Source organism: Lactuca serriola, chromosome 8 (genome assembly GCF_051521515.1).
Source record: "Lactuca serriola cultivar US96UC23 chromosome 8, Lser_US96UC23_V15, whole genome shotgun sequence".
In the NCBI taxonomy this organism is placed as follows: Eukaryota; Viridiplantae; Streptophyta; class Magnoliopsida; order Asterales; family Asteraceae; genus Lactuca; species Lactuca serriola.
Window position 1 is genome coordinate 206,389,947 of NC_136415.1, and position 6,767 is coordinate 206,396,713.

A 6,767-nucleotide genomic window follows, 5' to 3' on the forward strand; every position below is an offset into this window, starting at 1 on the left:
AAGCAGGGTGTCTTCAAAGAGTGAGGAACGGAGAATGTTGATCGAGCTGAAGGAGTCAGAGTTAATCAAATCCAAGGACGAAAACATTTATTTACAAAGAGACAATTTGAAACTTTTAAAATAGAGAAATGTCTTTTGTTTAATTGCTAAGCGTCTTTACACTAATATCACTCAACTGCATTTGAACTGTGAAATAGGGCATAAAATTCACCGCATGATTTTGCCCTTCCTTGAGTTTAAGGAGGATGAAATCGACGCTGAAGCATATAATTGTGAAAGTGTAGTTTCGTCTGAGGATGTAAATCCGACATATATGTATGGTCTAGACAAAATCGAATCTTTCATAAAGTCCAAGGACCATAAGGACATGCTGAAAAATCTTCTGGATGAAAATGATAAACTAAAACTAAGGACCGAAACCATACAAAAGTTTGACTCATTGAGTGCCAACTTGAGCTCATAAAATAAAATTGATGTTGAAAATGCATCTAAGCTTAATGAGGACGATCATATGAGTGAAATTTCTGTAGAGGATGTAGTTGACTGTTCTGAGTTTGTCAAGAGCGAGCCCAAAAACCACAAGAATCTTATTTCAGAAAATTCTGTGGAGTTTGCTCGTCTGTCCCAACAAAAGTCCCCGATCCTTGAAGAAAAGGCTGTAGTATACCAAAAGGTAAGGACGACTCCAAATCAGGTGTATAAGGTCACAGGTGTAACCGAACATCAGACAGCTGAACTCACAGCCATTGTAAACAAAGATAATGCTGATGGTTGTGCTGAATTCTTCTGGTCCGCTCCTATCGACAATGCTGACGAAACCGTTGGTCTATCAGAAAGGACGTCATGGAGAACAAAAGGCAGATATGTGCCAAAGCCTTTGAACAAGCCTAATAGCTTCGACGTGCCAAGTACTAGTGGTACAAAAGATGTTCCTAAAGAAAAAGAAGTTTCTGCGAAAGAAGTCACTCCTTCAAGCGAAACATCATCAGTTCAAAGTGAACCAGCTGACAGAAAACAAAAACATAAAGCGAATGTCCATCGTCAGCCGAAGCAGGTGAAAAATCAAAAGCAGCAAAGGAATCAGAGATACAAGAAGAATCTCTCTGAACGAAAACAGTTTTGGCAATCTCAAAACGCCCATTTCTCTTATCATGATAGAAATTCAAAGTCAGAGAAAAGTACTGTTAGATCGCAAGAAAGTAATAACAACCGAAGGGAGAGGTTCGGTTCTGAGGGTCATAACCACCGAAAGGATACGTTCGGTTTTGAAAATTATGACAACCGAAGGAAAAGGTTCGGTTCAGAAAACTCAAGCTACCGAAAGCATAAGTTCGGTTCTGAGAGCAAAAGCAACCAAAGTTCTAGGATCGGTCCCACTAATGATCAAAAACAAAAGGGTCTCTTAGAACCTCAAGTCAAGAAAACATCTCAGTCCAAATTCTCTCATTCTAATTCTTCTAATTCCTCTCAACCACATTCTAAATTCAATTCTGTTCACACTCAAAAAACTAAACCTTCAACAGATCTGAAAGGAAAATCGAAGATTTCATCAGTCGAAACAAATCAAAATCATCCCAAAGTCCAAATTCCTAAACCAGAATCCAAACCGAAAACAACAAATCCCAATAAAATTAAGGTGTTCACCATTAAAAAGAAAGATGAAACAACTTTAATAAAAAGAACATATCTTGTTGACATCTCTCTTACTATTCCTGTTCCTGTGAAAGGCTCACGTGGACCCAAGAAACTTTGGGTTCCTAAATCTGCTTAATTTTTGCAGGTTATCAGTGACGAGCAGTTTGACGAAGAATGGTATATTGACAGTGGCTGCTCGCGTCACATGACAGGAAGGAAGGAAGAGCTGAGGGAATTTCGGTCTCTTTCAAACGGTGGAAATGTCAAGTTCGGGAACAACTCATTCGGCACAATAAAAGGCTATGGAATGATAACAAATGGGGATTTTACGATCAGCAAGGTTGCATACGTTGAAGGACTACAACACAACCTCATCAGTGTATCTCAGCTTGTTGGAGGTACCGGTCTCAAGATCTCATTCGATGATGAGGGTTCGGAAATAATTGAAAAGAAAATGAAAGGAGTAATTCTCAAATCAGAGCGCAAAGGAGAAATGTTTCCCCTGAACCTCAAACCCATCAAAGGGAATCCAGCTATCTGCCTGTTATCCAAAGCACAATCTGACAAAAGCTGGCTATGGCACCGAAGACTCTCTCATCTCAACTTTAAAGATATCAACAAACTTGTCACTGGAGGTCATGTTCGAGGTCTTCCATTGCTCAAGTACGATCGAGAACATTTATGTGCTGCATGGGAAATGGGGAAGCGGAGTCGTCAAAGTCACCCATCAATTGTAAACACTAAAGTTGTTGAACCACTAGAGTTAATTCACGTTGATTTGTGTGGTCCATCATCTATCGAGAGCATCGGCGGTAACAAGTATATTCTTGCCATTGTTGATGACTTTTCGCGTTTTACATGGGTGTTCTTTCTGAAGCACAAATCTGAAGCGACTCTAAAGCTAAAGATGTTTATCAAGCAGATTGAAGTACAACTGAAGAAAGTCGTTCGCAACATCAGGAGCGACAATGGTCTGGAGTTCAAAAATAAAGAATTTGAAGAATTCTTGACCGAAAAGGAACCAGTCACAACTTTTCAGCTCCCTACACCCCTCAACAAAACGGGATTGTCGAAAGACGAAACCGATCTTTGTGTGAGGTGGCCCGAACCATGCTAAGTTTTGCTTCTTTACCTTTATATTTTTGGGCTAATGCTATTGTTGCAGCATGTTTTACGCAGAACATATCATATCTCAATAAGCGATTCACACTCACTCCTTATGAGATCATCAACAACAGGAAGCCAAATGTCAAATTTTTCCATGTATTTGGCTCACGGTGCTTCATCCTCAATTCTAAAGAACATCGTAACAAGTTTGATGTCAAAGCCGATGAAGGGATATTTCTGGGCTATTCTCTCACTTCGAAAGCCTACAGGGTATTAAACAAGCGTTCGAGGAAAATAGAAGAAACTTATTATGTGACTTTTGATGATAGCTATGTCAAAAAGCTAAAGGCCAACAAAGACACAATTGGAGAAATCTTTTCTCAAACAGGCCAAGTCACAACCTCGATCGCAAACTTATTTGAGAAGTTTGTCGAGTTATTCGATGAACCAGAGAAGGCTACTCTCTCGGAAGCCAGTGCAGCAGACAACAAAGTAGATCATCTGAATCAACTCATCAAAGATGCTGCCAAACAAATGAAGGAAGGAGGATCAAGTTTCAACGAACCTCCACAGCACGATGCTTCAGTTGAGGGGGAGGATCCATCTTCTTCATCACAGACGAGTTCACATGTTGAGGGGGAGAACAGTTCTCAAGCTGCTCCCGAACGCACAACAGTACCCGAAGGTGTTTCAACACCTGAAAGTGCTATAACACCCGAAAGTGCTACAACACCCGAAGGTGCGTCAACACCCAAAAGCTCAACACCACCCGAAACCCCTGTAGCTCCGGAAACTCAAGACACACCTGAAAGCTTATCTCTCGAGGGGGAGCATGCCGATATGCTTTATGACGATGACAGTCAATCTGAACTAGAAGAGATGGTAAACGCTGAATTGGATCCATCTTATGATCCAAATTACCCTCCTCTTGCCAAATGGAGCAGAGATCATCCTATTTCCCAGGTTGTCGATAATGTCTCTGAACAGGTCCTGACCCTATCACAACTAAAGGCAAAACAAACTTCCTTATTTTCAAAAGTAGAATTTTGTATGTTTAACTCCTTCGTCTCAAAAGTTGAACCAAAGAAAGTTAACACTGCTCTTGACCACTCCGATTGGGTTCAAGCTATGCAAAACGAACTGAATGAATTCGAAAGGAATAAAGTTTGGCACCTCATTCCAACTCCTCAAGATGCCTCAGTTGTTGGTCTCAAATGGGTCTTCAGAAATAAGATGGACAAGGAAGGCAACGTGATACGAAACAAAGCCCGTCTGGTGGTGAAAGGATATTGTCAGGAGGAAGGAATCGACTATGAAGAAACTTTTGCTCCTGTAGCTAGGCTAGAATCCGTTAGAATATTTCTTGCCTATGTTGCACACAAAAACTTTGAGGTCTACCAAATGGATGTCAAGTGCGCTTTTCTAAATGGAGAACTTGAAGAAACGGTGTACGTGGAGCAACCTCCTGGATTCGTCAATGAAAGGTACCCTAATCACTGTTACATTTTGGACAAAGCCGTATATGGACTGAAACAAGCTCCGAGGGCCTGGTATGAAACGCTAACCAAGTTTTTAAAGATGTCCAAATTCAAACAAGGTTCGGTTGACCCAACCTTCTTTCGTAAGAAGGAAGGTAACCACCTTATGATTCTTCAAATTTATGTCGATGATATCATCTTTGGCTCAATGAATCCTAGCTTAACGGCTGAATTCAGAAAGCTGATGGAGACTAAATTTGAAATGAGCTCAATGGGTCCAATTAACTTTTTCCTTGGTTTAAATATTAGACAGGGAACCGAAGGCATCTTTATTAATCAGGAAGCTTACACGAAGACGCTCCTTGCAAAATTTGGCATGATGGGAGATTCAAAGGTTAAAGCTCCAATGGCGTTCGGCACCAAGCTTACTCTATCCTTGGATAAGCCAGTCGTTGATATTATGCTATATCGCCAGATAATCGGTTCTCTGATGTATCTTACTGCTAGCAGGCCTGATATAATGTTCTCTGTTTGTTACTGTGCTAGATTTCAGGCGAATCCACGTGAACCTGATATGCTTGCAGTGAAGAACATACTCCGTTATCTCAAGCGAACTACCTCTTTAGGCCTATGGTATCCATCCAACTCAGGCTTCTTCGTTCAAGCCTACTCGGATGCAGACCTTGGAGGTTGTGGACTAGACAGGAAAAGCACCACGAGAGGCTGCCAATTTCTTGATGGGAAGTTAGTTAGCTGGCAATCAAAGAAACAGACTTGTGTGTCTTTATCTACAACTGAAGCAGAATACATTGCAGCTGCCTCCTGTACTTCTCAAGTGATTTGGATCCAAAGTCAACTCCGGGACTATGGACTCAATATGAAAAAGATCCCACTATATTGTGACTCTGAAAGTGCAATTAGGATCTGTCATAACCCAGTGCAAAACTCCAAGACTAAGCACAAAGCACTGAGGTATCACTTCATTAAGGATCATGTGGAAGATGGGAACGTCGAAATTCATTTCGTTCGAACCACTGATCAACTGGCTGACATTTTCACTAAAGCTCTTCCTGAAGTGTCGTTCAACAAAATTCTACAAGGGCTAGGTATGATGGAATTGGAGTCAGTACCAAAAATTACCGCTCAAACTCTAAAGTAAGAAGCGAAATAGACCCAGCGTTCGGGTTCGGGTCTTGTACTAATGTACCGAAATGAACCGAACGCTCGGGTTCGGTTGAATAATCTGCTTCTCGCTCATCAATCAAAGGTAGTTTTCTTGGTTGTAGATCTTATGTATAATTGTTCCAAATGCATTTATCTTATTGTTAAAGTTATTCTCTTTTTAAAACCCTATTTTCTTTGGCAACCGAAATATATCGAACGTTCGGGTTCGCTTCGAAAATTTTTCTCACCGAAATAGACCGAACGCTCGGGTTCGGTTCCAAAGTTTTTCACAACCGAAATAAACCAAACGCTCGGGTTCGGTTCCAATTTTTTTTCTTCTGTATTTTTTTTATGTCTTATTTCATTTTTATTCTTTTTATTATCAGAAATTCCAACAATATTTTTAATTAACTCAAAAACTCCAAAAATATTTTGTTCTTCATTTTCTTTTTGGCTTTATTTTTTTTTTGTGTTCGTTTATGGGGAAATTGTTGAATTAGCTAAGTGTCCCTAGAAGCATGCTGTTGTATGTGTCCAAAGCCTCACCTGATTCTGAATAATAGCCTTAATGACTTGGTATACACAAACCTTGTCTTCCTAATTAGGCTATCACATTTATTCTAATCATGAGCTACCTGACTCTCTTCTCACATGAGATAAGAGTTTTCTGCTTGGTCCTATTTCTCACAGCAGAGGCACTTTGATTTCTTACACCATCTAAATTGCATTTCTCCATCACATTCATTTCACAAACGTAACCCTTGAGACTCTCAGAACTAACCACTGAGGTTTATGGTTACACAATTACTATGTTCATGATCTTAGTTTCGTGCAACTACGAGCTATGTGAAACCCAAAATTCAATACCCAATACGAGTTGACGATAAACAATTAATTTTCTCTAGTTTTCACTAATGAATTGACGGACTTACCTCCATGAAATCTCAAAATTTTCTTTTGTGTGATTCCTATGAAATTGTTAAAACCAATAACATTTCTTCCCTTGGGATCCAATTTTAAATTTTTGTTGAGATTTTATATATATTTCCTAGCCAAATTAAATTTTCTCCAACCTACTTGTTCAATAGACTACACCGGTCTCACAAGTACTTCGTTCACTTTCTATCTTATATCAAGATTAGGAATTTTGAATCGAAGCCAAAGCCACCCTAATATGCCTAGTTAAAAGAAGCCTTTCAACACTTCTTAATAAGTGTTTGATCGTTATTCAACGGGAAACCACACAAATACTTTAAGGTCTCTCTTGACTTTGAAGGAAGAGATTCGTGCCTGGGATCATTTGTTTCGTGACTTTATTGACATCACATATTTTCCCAAAATATTGCTTTATTTCTTTTCTTTTACACCCTAAGCACGAAAATC